Source organism: Phyllobates terribilis, unplaced genomic scaffold, assembly GCF_046119375.1.
Source record: "Phyllobates terribilis strain yellow unplaced genomic scaffold, ASM4611937v1 Scaffold_2__4_contigs__length_985480577, whole genome shotgun sequence".
Classification (NCBI taxonomy): domain Eukaryota; kingdom Metazoa; phylum Chordata; class Amphibia; order Anura; family Dendrobatidae; genus Phyllobates; species Phyllobates terribilis.
This window is the reverse complement of record NW_027362762.1, coordinates 255878552-255893998: the sequence shown is the minus strand read 5'-3', so window position 1 is coordinate 255893998 and position 15447 is coordinate 255878552.

Sequence of the window (15447 nt, the reverse complement as noted above, 5' to 3'; positions counted from 1 at the left end):
CAGTGACATGGGTGTCAGAGATGCTTCCAGGGGTCTTCCCCATGCTGTTCCCATGTCTTTTTAGCACTGTATGCATGTGTCACACAGCACATGGCCAGATAAGGTTGTAAAATGTTAAAATGACATTTCCCGGTGAATGCATTTGTCACGGTTGAAAGCAATACAAACGTGCAAAAACGCATAAAAAATGCTACTTGTGAACATAGCCCAAGGTGTATTTTTGTTTTTGGTTATTTATTTTACCTTATACACAAGTCTTTACCCTGGAAAGGATGTTCCTTAACCCCTTTCCGACCTGGTCAGTAATAGTACGCACCAGGTCGGGAAGGCCGGTTCAGCGGGGGCTCCGGCGGTGAGCCCGCACTGAAGCGAGCACATGTTGGCTGATTATTGGAATCGCAATCCACCCGCGGCTGTTAATATGTTAAATCTCTGACAGTGGCATTTAACTCTCGCTTCCGGGAGTCCTAAGCCCCGCCCATCAGTGACCCCGTCACGTGATTGTGGGTCACCAATGGGTGGGCATGACAACTCAGGGTCTGCAGCAGACGCCTGTGGTTGTCATGTCTCAATTGCTATGAGCGCCACCTAGTGGTCAGCGCTCATAGCAAGTGAGCATTTCTCCTGCATACAAGCGATCTGCTCATCGCTTGTATGCAGTAGAAGCAATCAGACAACTGCTGCTTCTAGTCTCCTCTGGAGAGTATAGAAGCAAGCAGAAAGTGTAAAAAAAAGGTTTTAAAAAAATAAAAAAAATAAAAAATATATAAAAGTTTAAGTCACCCCCCTTTCACACCATTCAAAATAAAATATATATATATATAAAAAAAAAAACACATACACATATTTGTCATCGCCACGTTCAGAATCGCCTGATCTATCAATATAAAAGAAGAATTAATACAATCAGTAAACGGCGTAACGAGAAAAAAAATTTAAACGCCAGAATTAAGTTTTTTTGGTCGCTACAACTTTGCAATAAAATGCAATAACGGGCGATCAAAACATCGGATCTACCCCAAAATGGTATCAATAAAAACGTCAGCCCGGCACGCAAAAAATAAGCCCTCACCTGGCCCCAGATCCCGAAAAATGGAGAAGCTAAGGGTCTCGGAAAATGGCGTCATTTTTTTTTGTTTTTTTAGCAAGCTTTGGATTTTTTTTTCACCACTTAAATAAAAAAGAACCTATACATGTTTGGTGTCTATGAACTCGTAACAACCTGGAAAATAATGATGGCAGGTCAGTTTTAGCAATCTGTGAACGTGGTAAAAAAAGGACCCAAAAAACAACTGTGGAATTGCATTTTTTTGCAGTTTCACTGCACTTGGAATTTTTTTCCCATTTTCCAGCACATGATATGGTAAAACCAGTGATGGTGATTAAAAGTACAACTCATCCCGCAAAAAATAAGCCCTCACATGGCCATATTGAATGGAAATTAAAAAAGTTCTGGCTCTGGGAAGAAGGGGAGCAAAAAAGGAAAACACAAAAACAGAAAGACCCATGGTCGTTAAGGGGTTAACATATTTCACAGGAAACCACTTTCACTTTCGTTTTTGAACGTTTTATTGTGAGCCTGTAAAAGTGGCTTAATACCTCTGACCACGTTGTTGACAGCAGTGACCTGGGGGTCAGAAATGCTTCCAGGGGCGATCCCCATGCTGTCCCCATGTCATTTGAGCACTGTCACTATCGTTTTGGGCACTTTTTAGGCTGTCTACAGACTGCCGGGGGAGCCGCCGCAAAAATGTTCGGGTCTCCCATAGACTAACATTGGGCTCGTTGCTCGGGTCGAGCACCCGAGTATCACAGTGAGCTCGGCCCGAGCTTCGAGCACCAGAGCATTTTAGTGCTCGCTCAACACTAATTGGCACCCCTGCAATTCTGTCAGATAATACTCAGTTTCTTCCTGAAAATGATTGCAATCACAAATTCTTTAGTATTATTATCTTCACTTAATTTGCTTGCAAGGAAAAAACACAAAAGAGAATGAAGCAAAAATCAAATCATTGATCATCTCACACAAAACTTCAAAAATGGGCCAGACAAAAGTATTGGCACCCTCAGCCTAATACTTGGTTGCACAACATTTAGCCAAAATAACTGTGAACAACCGCTTCCGGTAACCATCAATGAGTTTCTTACAATGCTCTGCTGGAATTGTAGACCATTCTTCTTTGGCAAACTGCTCCAGGTCCCTGATATTTGAAGGGTGCCTTCTCCAATCTGCCATTTTGAGATCTCTCCACAGGTGTTCTATGGGATTCAGGTCTGGACTCATTGCTGGCCACCTTAGAAGTCTCCAGTGCTTTCTCTAAAATCATTTTATAGTGCTTTTGGAAGTGTGTTTTGGGTCATTGTCCTGCTGGAAGACCCATGACCTCTGAGGGAGCCCCAGCTTTCTCACACTGGGCCCTACATTATGCTGCAAAATTTGTTGGTAGTCTTCATACTTCATAATGCCATGCACACAGTCAAGCAGTCCAGTGCTAGAGGCAGCAAAGCAACCCCATAACATCAGGGAACCTCCGCCATGTTTGACTGTAGGGACCGTGTTCTTTTCTTTGAATGCCTCTTTTTTTTTCCTGTACACTCTATGTTGATGCTTTTTCCCAAAAAGCTCTACTTTTGCCCCATCTGACCAGAGAACATTCTTCCAAAACGTTTTAGGCTTTCTTCCAGCCTGGCTTTTTTATGTCTCGGGGTAATAAGTGGGGTCTTCCTGGGTATCCTACCATAAAGTCCCTTTTTATTCAGACGCCGACGGATAGTACGGGTTGACACTGTTGTACCCTCGGACTGCAGGGCAGCTTGAACTTGTTTGGATGTTAGTCGAGGTTCTTTATCCACCATCCGCACAATCTTGCGTTGAAATCTCTCGTCAATTTTTCTTTTCCGTCCACATCTAGGGAGGTTAGCCACAGTGCCATGGGCTTGAAACTTCTTGATGACACTGCGCACGGAAGACACAGGAACATTCAGGTCTTTGGAGATGGACTTGTAGCCTTGAGATTGCTCATGCTTCCTCACAATTTGGTTTCTCAAGTCCTCAGACAGTTCTTTGATCTTCTTTCTTTTCTCCATGCTCAATCTGGTACACACAAGGACACAGGACAGAGTTTAATCCATGTTAACTGGCTGCAAGTGTGATTTAGTTATTGCCAACACCTGTTAGGTGCCACAGGTAAGTTACAGGTGCTGTTAGTTACACGAATTAGAGAAGCATGACATGATTTTTCAAACAGTGCCAATACTTTTGTCCATCCCCTTTTTTTAGGTTTGGTGTGGAATTGTATCCAATTTGGCTTTAGGACAATTCTTTTTATGTTTTTTCATTGAAGACAAATTAAATGAAGATAATAATACCAAAGAATTTGTGATTGCAATCATTTTCAGGAAGAAACTGAGTATTATCTGACAGAATTGCAGGGGTGCCAATACTTTTTGCCACCACTGTATATAAAAGGGGTCCATTTCGTCACAGCAGTGGTAGCAGAATGAAGCTGCTCACAAAAATTGTCACCCAAGAAATAGCAATTACCTAACAAGCTCATTAAAGCTGGAAGTTTGGAGAGACTGCATAGCTCAGAGAATCAAAAGAGACAACTTTAGAAGACCACTTTAACAACTTTTAACTTGATCATCAGCAGTACCCTTATTTTGATGCAAGATTATCTTTGGCTTATAATTTCATTTTGATTTATTTAACATTTGATGAGCTTGCATTATGTCAAAATTAACCATTTTTTTCTCATACTATATTCCTGCTGTTCTCCCAACTATTTTGCATTGTTCCTTTATAACAATCTGTCATATAATTCCAGAGATATAGGCATTTTTATTTATTGTTGGGGCATTGCTTACAGGATTCTCTAGGGGTATGTCTTCAAGTTGCTTTGCATAGTAATCCTGTGAGCAACACCTTGTTGATAAAAACCATAACAATTAACATATTTGGTGCATTTAGTAAAAAGTATAATTTGCTTTAAAAATTGAATAAATGGAGTACTCAGAGGAGCAGCAGAAGTAGAAAAAAAGAGCTAAATATTTTTTTTTGCTTATATTCACATTTTTCAAAACCTGTAGCATTTCCATTTTTTGGGATATGGGGCTGGGTGATGGCTTATTTTTTTGATCCTGAGGTGACGTTTTTATTGATAGCATTTTGGGGAACATACAATGTTTTGATCGCCTCTTATTGCAGTGTTGCAGCAGCCAAAAAGAACATAATTCTGGAGTTTTGATTTTTTTTCTCGTTACACTGATTACCGATCTGATTAATTTATTTCATATTTTGATAGACTGCGCATTTCTGACCATGGATACCAAATATATATATTGTAATGCAGCGGCTTGCAGCATTACTGTAATGGTCCAGGGTGTGTTTTGGCCGACTATGTACCTCCCCCAGGTGACTGGTCACATGACTTTAACATTGCACCGGTCCTGTGCACACAGAAGGTCTGATCACATGACTCTGACATCAGCACAGGTCCTGTGTCTGCACTAGAGGGTATAAAAACCCTGGTAGATTTGAGACAGGTGTGTATGGCGTGAGGCCTGTTTTCGTGTGGGACACCGCTAGAGTGTGAGGCCTATTGAAGCCTGGTGAAGCCTGAAAGGCAGAGGTTGGATCCTTAAGGTGTAAGCGATATCAGTAGCCTTGGAGGGCCAGAGGCTTGGAAGGCAAGAGTCCTGGAAGGCAGAGGCTGGATGTAGGTGAGAAAACATACCTGTAGCCTTTGAAGGAACGAGGGCTGGAGACCCCCATCTGGGAAGCCGTAAAGCCACAGTGGTGGCAGAACAAAACTGACTGAAGCAGCTAAAACCCGACAAAGGTAAAACACTGCATTATATGGACTTTGCAATAAGTGACTTTGCTGGAGGCTGTAACTGGAGCCAAGTGGGCCTGTCTGCCACTTGAAAGGCTCCTGGACATTATATGTAATATGTCAGCGAGCCACTGAGTTGGACTCGGTTATAGCAGTTATGAAGTAAAATAAACTGCTGGATTGTGAAATACAGGAAAACGTGGCTGGTGTGCTTTAATTGACCCGGTGCGAGTGTCCCCAAGCATGATGACTAGCGCTGCCTTTCAATATATATATATGTTTTAATTGTGTTATTGTTAATGGGGCAAAAGTAGGGGGATTTGAATTCTTTGTTTTTTTTTTATTTTTCACAGATGTTTAAAAAAAAAATTCCCACCTTTTACTGATTTAAAAAGTCCTCTTAGGAGACTTGATCTCCTGAACTACACATAGAAGTGCTTCTGTACTGCTATGTGTAGCAAAAATAATGATATCCTATGAACGACGGCCATGAGCTGACATGAGCTGAGGATGTACTGACAGGCATGGGGGTCTTCTGCAGACCGCCAGCTATCATGGCAACCCATCGGTGCCCTGCGATCATGTCGCAGGGAAGCTGATGAATGGGATGGCGCATATTAAATCCCCCTGACTTTGATTGACAGTGGGATTTAACTTGTTAACAGCCGTGGGTGAAGCACTGTTCCACCCTCGGCTGTTAAAGGCACATGATAACTGATTAAATCAGTCATCATGTGCGGGGTAACATGTGAGCTTGGTGTGCGAGCCCAGATCAAAGGCAGGAACGTGATTTTTGTTGTATATATATGACAAAGGTCATGAAGGGATTAAAGAAGCACTCCCATCCAAGTTATTATCCTCTTTTTATATTGTAATCATCATATTATATAGCACTGTGTACTTACAATTGCTCATTTTGCCCTTCTACTCAGTACATTTTTCTCTTTTCTCTGCTCCATATAGAAACAGGAAGTCTCTTTTCCCTGCTGAAATCATTTCCCTCTTCAACTCCTGACAGAGCTGCTGCCTCCTCCCCTCTGCCAGGGACTTTTGCAGTGACTCATGAGTCATGCAGTGAAAATGTATCTCTTGATTCTACATAGAGCTTAGAAGGATTCAGCTAGTCAATTTTTAATCTTGTGATGCCATAGACCTAATGCAAATCAAAAGGGGCTTTGCCACTTGATGTAGCATTTCCCAGATGGGTGTCTTGGTATTCAGCTACTCCAATCATCCCTGATTTTAATGCCATTTCTGGTTTAAATGTGGAGGTGGAAGATTTTGGACCAGTTAATTTTTTAAATTTGTTTATGACAGATAGGTTGCTAGAGCATATTGTCCTGCAAACAAATTTATATGCTTTCCAATTAAACAGTCAGAAACCACAATCCTATTATGCTAGGTCAAATTTATGGACATCAGCTAATCTTTCTGAAATGAAAACATTTTTAGGACTTACATTGGCCATGGGGCTTATTAAAAAAATGAGCTTTCGGTTTTACTGGTCCAACCACCCTGTTCAAGCCACACCTATGTTTTCTGTTGTTCTTCCTAGGACCCGCTATGAAATGCTTACGAGATTTTGGTATTTTAATGACAATAGTCAATGCCTGCCAAGAAATGCCCCAGAACATGACAGACTATATAAAATCAGACCCATCATCGAAGAGATAACAGAAATGTCCTTAATGCTCTACACCCCAACACAAAATGTTTCTATTAATGAGTCCCTTGTAAAATTCAAAGGAAGACAGCATCTCAAGTGATTTATTCCATCTAAGAGGGTAAAGTTCAGAATAAAACTCGCTAAAGTGTGCAAGAGTTAAGCAGGATATACATCAGCTTTTCACATTTATAAGGGGAAAGATAGCCAAGTAAACCCACAAGGATGTCCTACTTATCTGGGGACATCTGGAAAAATCGTTTGGGAGCTTATAAGTCCATTTTCACAAAAAGGCTATAACCTGTATGTGGACAATTACTACACCATCATACCCTTATTTAAAAGTCTGGTTGAACTCAACATAGGGGCTTGTGGGACCATTTGTAAAAACCATCAGGGGTTTCCACAATCATTGGTTAACAAAAAGTTCCAAAAGGGGCAGTAAGGGGCTATACGCAATGGAGAGCTGCTTGCCCTTTTGGGAGATCAGAATCCATTTTGTCTTCTCAGCTCCCATTTTATACTCTAAAATCTATCACGCAGGACTTTTAACACAGAACCCTTCCCCCTACACATTCTAAGTCCCTGAGATTCTGGATCGAACCAGACACTTAGACACAGCTATCTTTGAATCCCACAAACCAGTTCTTGCTTGTTGGAATAAAGCCCTTTCTAACCAAGGGGGTATATAAACCCCTCCCGCTCTTAATTAAAGTGGAATCTTATGTGTGCGTGTACTCTATTGATTCTCTGAGCTCGTTTTTTCCACCTCTAATCTGGCCTCACACATTACCTCTGGTGAGCCTGTTGCACCCACACCCTCAAGTATAAGTATAAAAAAGATATTTTTATTTTCTGCTCAATCTACGCAGATGTCATAAGAGCTATTGTAGAACTAGGATCCATTATTCTAAAACAAAACCTGTGTCAGTTATTGGTTACAACAAATACATGGCGATGTGAACCATACAGACTAGGTTCTACAGCTATACCAATTATCAAGAAAATCATATACCTGGTATAAAGAGTTAGCCATTTACTTATCATAGAATCATAGAATATTAGAGTTGGAAGGGACCGCCAGGGTCATCGTGTCCATCCCCCTACTCAATGCAAAATTCAATAAACCATCTCAGACAGATGTTTGTCCAGCCTCTGTTTGAAGGAGAATTCACCACCTCTCATGGTAGTGTGTACCACTCATTGATCACCCTCAATGTCAAAAAGTTTTTTTCTAATATTGAATCTGTATCTTCTCCCTTTCAGTTTCATGCCATTGCTTTTCTTGTTTTCATGTGCAAATCAGAAAAAGGGTGATCCCTGTGACATCCCTCCAGATACTTGTAGACAGTTATTAAGTCTCTTCTTAGCCTTCTTTTTTGAAAGCTAAACATTCCCAGATCCTTTATCCGTTCCTCATAGGACATTGTTTGCAGCCCGCTCATAATCCTGGCAGCTCTTCTCTAAACCTGCTCCAGTTTTTTCATGTCTTTTTCGAAATTTGGTGCCCAGAACTAGACACAGTATTTCAAATGAGGTCTGACCTAGGAGGAGTAGAGTGGGATGTTTACTTCACGTGATCTAAACTATATGCCTCTCTTAATACATCCCAGAACTTTTTTTTTCCATTTTTGCTGCTGCATCATACTGTTGATTCATGTGCAGTCTGTAATCTATTAGTATACCCAAGTCTTTTTCACATGTGCTGCTGCTGAGTTCTATTCATCCAAGTCTGTAGATATCATTTTTGTTTTTCTAGCCCAGATGTAGGATCTTGCATTTCTCCCTGTTAAATACCATTTTATTAGTTGCTTACCATTGATCAAGTTTATCTAGATCCTGCTGAATCCTTTCTCTGTCTTATCTAGTGTTAGCTATCCCTCCTAGCTTCGCATCATCTGCAAATTTGATTAGTTTACCTTCAGTTCATTTATCTAGATCATTTATAAAAATGTTTAACAACACCAAGGCCAGGACAGAGCCTTATGGTACCCCACTTGAAACACTCTTCCAATTGGCTGTGCAACCATTTATTACCATTCTTTGAGTACTGTAAGGTGGTTGCCGGACATGTCCTTGATGGGAGATATCTATCTCTGAGGTTGGCAGCTTCAGTGTTGTAAAACCGGGAAAGCATGCTCCAGCACTCATAGTGCTGAGAGGGTTAATTGAGCATATCAGGGTCAGTTTTATGAGCAGTCATAAGAGACTGGTGGGATGGGCTGCTCACATATCCCCACCCCCAGTGCGTGTGTATAAAATAGAGAGCGAGTGTCTCATTCAGTGTCTGTGGCTGGAGGTGTGGAGACCTCCAGCGTGTCTGTGCTACAGGACCCTGACTAGTAGTGGGCGAACCCGCAGCACTGTATGGACTATTTTGCTTGTTTTGTTACTTTGTGCCAGACAAGGCTATGTTTCATTTACCTGAAGAGTGTGATTTATGAAGTCTAGTGATGAGCGAGCACTAAAATGTTCGGGTACTCGTTGCTCGGGTGGAGCAAATTGGAATACTCGGGTGCTCGACCCGAACAAAGAGCCCAATGTAAGTGTATGGGAAACTCAAGCATTTTTCAGGCGGCTCCAACTGGCGGTCTGCAGAGGGCCTAAAAATTGCCCAAATTGATGGGAACAGTGCTCAAATGACATGGGAACAGCATGGTGAAGACCCCTGGAAGCATCTCTGACTCCCAGATCACTGCTGTCAGCAACGTGGTCAGAGTATTACGCCACTTTTACAGACTCACAATAAAACATATAAAAACGAAACAAAAATGGATTTTCCTGGGAAATATGTTAAGGAACATCCTTTCCAGGGAAATGACTTGTATATAAGGCAAAATAAATAACCAAAAACAAAAATACTCCTCCACAATTTGGGCTATGTTCACACGTAGCGTTTTTGGTGCGTTTTTGCACTTTTGCATTGCTTTCAACCAAGACAAATGCATTCACCAGGAAATGTCATTTTAACATTTTACAACCTTATCTGGCCATGTGGTGTGTGACACATCATCAGACGCATGCATACCGTGCTGAAAAGACATGGGAACAGCATGGGGAAGACCTCTGGAAGCATCTCTGACTCCCAGGTCACTGCCTAAAAGTGTGCCCATCATAAGTGATCCTTGGCGCATGCGAAGATGCCTCCCGCCATGCACCTGTCATTGCAGACTTGCAACAATCACTGTCCACGTCCTTGTCCCACTGCAGCGTTCAGTTGTCCCTACCCCATTTCTTGGAAGGCAAGATCAAAGATGCAGGCAGCCAGACACCCACTCACCCACCCAGAGGTTGCTAAACAATACTGCCAAATTTTTCACAGCTGCTTGCACTTGAAATATGGCCTTTTAGGCTCGTGGAGGCGGAAGCTTTTCATAACCTCATGCCGGTGGTGGCCAGGTGTCCATACTCGGTCCCCAGCCGCCACTATATTTCCCGGTATCGCCTCCGCCTTCCACAAGCACGGGTTCCACAACATTACCCGTGCCCTCCCCAGTGCACTTACTGGGAAGGACCGCCTAACCACAAACACGTGGACAGGTGAATGTGGCTAGGGACGGTACGGAGCCAGTCCACAACTTTTTTTTGCAGAGAGTTGAATTTAGCTTGGTGAAAGGACTGGCATAGAGGTAAACCCTGTGTGTCATTTCTCCCAGGAAGTCCTGTAATTGAGCTTGTTGCAGAAGCAATGGCAGCCCGTCCAACATCAACTTACACTTGTTGGTGATGCTTTGACACACACACATCTTTCTTTGCGCGTTTAATGTCTTTAATACAGAGTTGGACAAAAGCCTGATCTGTAATGCGTTTTGAGAAATAACATGCACAAGCATGGCCGATCCACATTAAAAAAAGCAGTCATAGAGTGTCCGGGAACCTTCCCCCACACTTTTCTTAGCCAGGGCTGCTTTTCGGAAGGGTTGGACGGGCCCACCAGAGAACCGGAGACTCCTCCAGCAGGCCCTGGCTTTTCCTTCAGGAGAGTTCATAGTGCCAAGGTGAGGGCATGATGATGATAGAGGCCACAATCTGCTTAGTTTTATGTTATTTGGAATGCAAGTCCAAGTATGCAGCCAGCCACCCACCCACCCACAAGCCGCAACACTAAACTGCCAGATTTCCGGGCAGCTCTTTGCACTTGAAATATGGCCTTTTAAGCTCGTGGAGGCGGAAGCTTTTCACAACCTCATGCCGGCGGCGGCTGGGTGTCCATACTCGGTCCCCAGCCGCCACAATATTTCCCGGTATCGCCTCTACCTTCCACAAGCACGGGTCCCACAACATTACCTGTGCCCTCCCCAGTGCACTTACTGGGAAGGACTGCCTAACCACAAACACGTGGACAGGTGAATGTGGCCAGGGACGGTATGGAGCCAGTCTACAACTTTTTTTGCTGAGAGTTGTATTTAGCTAGGTGAAAGGACAGGCATAGAGGGAAACCGTATCTACCCTGCGTGTCATTTCTCCCAGGAAGTCCTGTAAATGAGCTTGTTGCAGAAGCAATGGCAGCCCATCCAACATCAACTCGCACTTGTCGGATGGTGCTTTGACACACACACATCTTTCTTTGTGCATTTAATGTCTTGAATACAGAGTTGGACAATGGCCTGATCTGTAATGCGTTTTGAGAAATGACATGCATAAGCATGGCCAATCCACATTAAAAAAGCAGCCATAGAGTGTCCAGGAACCTTCCCCTACACTTTTCTTAGCCAGGGCTGCTTTTCGGCAGGGTTGTACGGGCCCATCATAGAACCGGAGACTCCTCCGGCGGGCCCTGGCTTCTCCTTCAGGGGGAGTTCATAGTGCCGAGGTGAGGCCATGATGATGATAGAGGCCACCATCTGCTTAGGTTTCTGTTATTTGGAATGCAAGTGTAAGTAGGCAGCAACCCACCCATCCACAGGACGCAACACTAAACTGCCAGATTTCTGGACAGCTCTTTGCACTTGAAATATGGCCTTTTAAGCCCGTGGAGGAGGAAGCTTTTCACAGCCTCATGCCGGCGGCGGCCGGGTGTCCATACTCGGTCCCCAGCCGCCACTATATTTCCCGGTATCGCCTCCGCCTTCCACAAGCATGGGTCCCACAACATTACCCGTGCCCTCCCCAGTGCACTTACTGGGAAGGACCGCCTAACCACAAACACGTGGACAGGTGAATGTGGCCAGGGACGGTATGGAGCCAGTCCACAACTTTTTTTGCTAAGAGTTGTATTTAGCTCGGTGAAAGGACTGGCATAGAGGGAAACCGTATCTACCCTGCGTGTCATTTCTCCCAGGAAGTCCTCTAAAGCTGCTTGCACTTGAAACGTGGCCTGAACATTACCGCTGGTACTTTTCTGTGGGAATTTGCTTGCCTCCTACCAGCCTGGAATATTTCCAGCAAACTATGGTACAACGCCATGGTATTAGCACTGCCCCCAGTACTAGTAGCTAAGCCATCAACAATTTCCTTCTCAGGAATTTTATTTGGTAGACTGAGTGACTGCCCAATTACATTTTCTCACAAAGGAGCTGAAGATAGAGTGGCAGTAGGTGCAAGTTTCTCCAGCCTGTTAGATATCAGAGGGTGAACGGCAGCACATTGGATCAGCGGTTAGCACTGAGATCCTGGGTTCAAATCCCAGCAAGGACAACATCTGAAAGGACTTTGTATGTTCTCCCTGTGTTTGCGTGTGTTTTCTTCTCAGTAAAAATAGAGTGTCCGTGAACCTTCCCACACACTTTTCTTTGCAAGGACTGCTTCTTGGCGGGTTTGAACGGTCCCACCAGAGAATCCTCATGTGTGCCTTGGCTTCTCCCTCAGGAAAGTTCATGATAGCGCTAACTTTGCAGCTGCTATGGGGCTCTTGAGCTGGTGAGAAAGATTATCCCTCAGAATCAAATCCTCTGGTGGGCACAATGTTTTTCAATCTGAAACAGCTTCTCTGTGGGAGTTGTATTTCACCACAGCCATATTCTTTAGCTCGGTGAAAGGATTGGCATAGAGAGAAACTCTATCTACCCCGGCTGTCATTTCACCATCACCAGGTTCCGCCCATTGTCACACACAACCATGCCTGGCTGTATATTCAGCGGTGAGAGCCACAGATCAGGCTGCTGTGTTACAGCTTTCAACAACTCTGCAGCGCTTGGCGGTTTGTCAATTAAGCATTAAGCATGTTATTTTCAGCACAGCCTGTTGCCGCGTGGCCAAGACAGTGCTGCAGTGCTGTCAGCTTGTGACAGATGTAGTCATTTCGTAGATGGAGGAGGAGGTGCATGAGCTGAACAATGTGATAACATTGAGGATAAATTGGTGATGCTGTTTTTTATACTAATGAAAGATCCTATTGTTTTGTTTTTTTTCCGCTATTTTTTAAGACAAATGCATTCACCGGGAAATGTCATTTTATCATTTTACAACCTTATCTGGCAATGTGGTGTGTGACACATTATCAGACACCTGTTTTATTTATGATGGAGGGACTCTGAAAGTCATAAAGCCTATTTTTATCGGGCCATCAGACGGCCCTTACTATTCTTAATAGGCCAGTTGTCGGCCCTCGCTATTGTTAGAGAGCCATCAGCTGGCTATGCTTTGTTGTTCCCATTATTAACAAGTGGGTCTCCCATATTGTTATTGCATATCCAGTGACTGCAAGGGCTTCCAAAAATTTGGATGCAACCCAATACCCCTTTGAAGAAACATAGAGGAGGGTCTCAGCAAAAAAAATGTTCCCATTATAAAGGAGCGGGTGGTAATGCCCATGCTGTGACTGCAAGAGCTGCCAAAATTTGGGAAAAACCCCACTAAGAATTTAAAGACATATAGAGCAGGGCCACAGTAATGACAAATTCCAATTAGAATGGAGAGAGTCTGCTATACAGTTATAGAGTAGGCAGTGAGTCCAACGGCTGACCAATTTTTGGAAAAACCCCACTAAGAAATTAAAGACACACAGAGCAGGTCCACAGTAACAAGTACGACATGTTCCCATTAGAAAAGAGAGGGTCTGCTATACAGTTATAGGGTATGCAGTGAGTCCAAAGGCTGACCAATTTTAGAAAAAACTCCACTAAGAATTTAAAGACACATAGAGCAGGGTCATAGTAACAAGGTACGACATGTTCCCATTAGAGAGGAAAGGGTCTGCTATACAGTTATAGGGTATGCAGTGAGTCCAACGATTGACCAATTTTAGGAAAAACCACACTAAGAATTTAAACACACATGGAGCAGGGCCACAGTAACAAGGGGCGACATGTTCCCATTAGAAAGGAGAGAGTTTGCAATACAGTTATAGGGTATGGAGTGAGTCCAACGGCTTACCAATTTTAGGAAAAAACCCACTAAGAATTTAAAGACACATAGAGCAAGGCCACAGTAACAAGGTACGACATGTTCCCATTAGAAAGGAGATGGTCTGTTATACAGTTATAGGGTATGCAGTGACTCCAACGGCTGACCAAATTTAAGAAAAACCCCACTAAGAATTTAAAGACACACGGATTAGGGCCACAGTAACAAGGTACGACATGTTCCCATTAGAAAGGAGACAGTCTGCTATACAGTTATAGGGTATGCAGTGAGTCCAACGGCTGACCAAATTTAGGAAAAACCCCACTAAGAAATTAAAGACACATAGAGCAGGGCCACAGTAACGACAAATTCCCATTAGAAAGGAGAGAGTCTGCTATACAGTTAAAGGGTATGCAGTGAGTCCAACGACTGACCAATTTTAGGAAAAACCACACTAAGAATTTAAATACACATAGAGCAGGGCCACAGTAACCATAAATTCCCATTAGAAAGGAGAGAGTCTCCCATGTTGTTGGCCTATGCACTGAGTGCAAGGGCTGCCAAAAATTTGGAGGCACTTCAATGAAGAGACGTGGAGGAGGGCTTCATAAAAAAATGTTCCCATTAGAAAGGAGCGTGCCTCCTATACTTGTAATGCCCATGCACTAAGTGTATGGGCTGACTAACATTTACCCCTGGGGGTATACATGAACATACTGTATTAAAAATTTTTAACGGGCATCATAAATAACCTTTAAAAAATTATGTGGGTGTTGCATCACGGACCACGGTCAACCTGGTGATATGGTGGTGGAGGATGAGGAGAAGGAGGAGGACAAGAGCAAATAGCCAAAATCAGGAAGCGTATACCCATGTGTGGGTGTGAAAATGTGCATGGGAATACACCTCAGAAGAAAAGACACTGGATTTGAGTTTATGTTACGATGCTATCATTCGGTGGTGCTGAGAAGTCTGGCCCAATCCAGCCCTTGTTCATTTTTATAAGAGTCAGCCTGTCAGCATTTTCAGTTGACAGGCGGATGCACTTATCAGTTATAATTCCACCAGCGACACTAAAAACCCGCTCTGATAAAATGCTGGCGGCAGGGCAGGCCAGGACCTCCAAGGCATAGAGAGCCAGTTCATTCCACGTATCCTGCTTGGATGCCCAATAATTATAAGGCACAGAGGAATCACGGAGGACATTGGTACGATTGGCAAGGTACTCCCTCAGCATCTTCCCAAACTTTGCACTCCTTGTGAAAGTACCCCGCGCCTCAGGGCCTGTGCGCTGGGTGGGTCTGAAAAAACTCTCCCAGAACTTTGACAGTGTTCCCCTACCTCTGCTGGATTGAAGTTGTGTCTCTCTCGCCTGTACTCCTTGGTTGACCAATAAAATGTGCCCTGTGCCACTAGTGTTTTCAGATGGGAATTTCTTTAATAGTTCCGCAACAAGGGCCTTCTGGTACAGCCGCATTTTTGTAGACCTGTTCACCTCAAGAATAAGAGATAGAAAGTACTCCTTGTAGCGTGGGTCTAGAAGTGTCACCAACCAGTAATGACTGACACCCAAAATTTTGAGAATGCGAGGGTCATTGGAAAAGCAGCGTAACAAAAACTCAGACATGAGTGCCAGACTACTAACAGGCAAGACTTCCGTGTCCT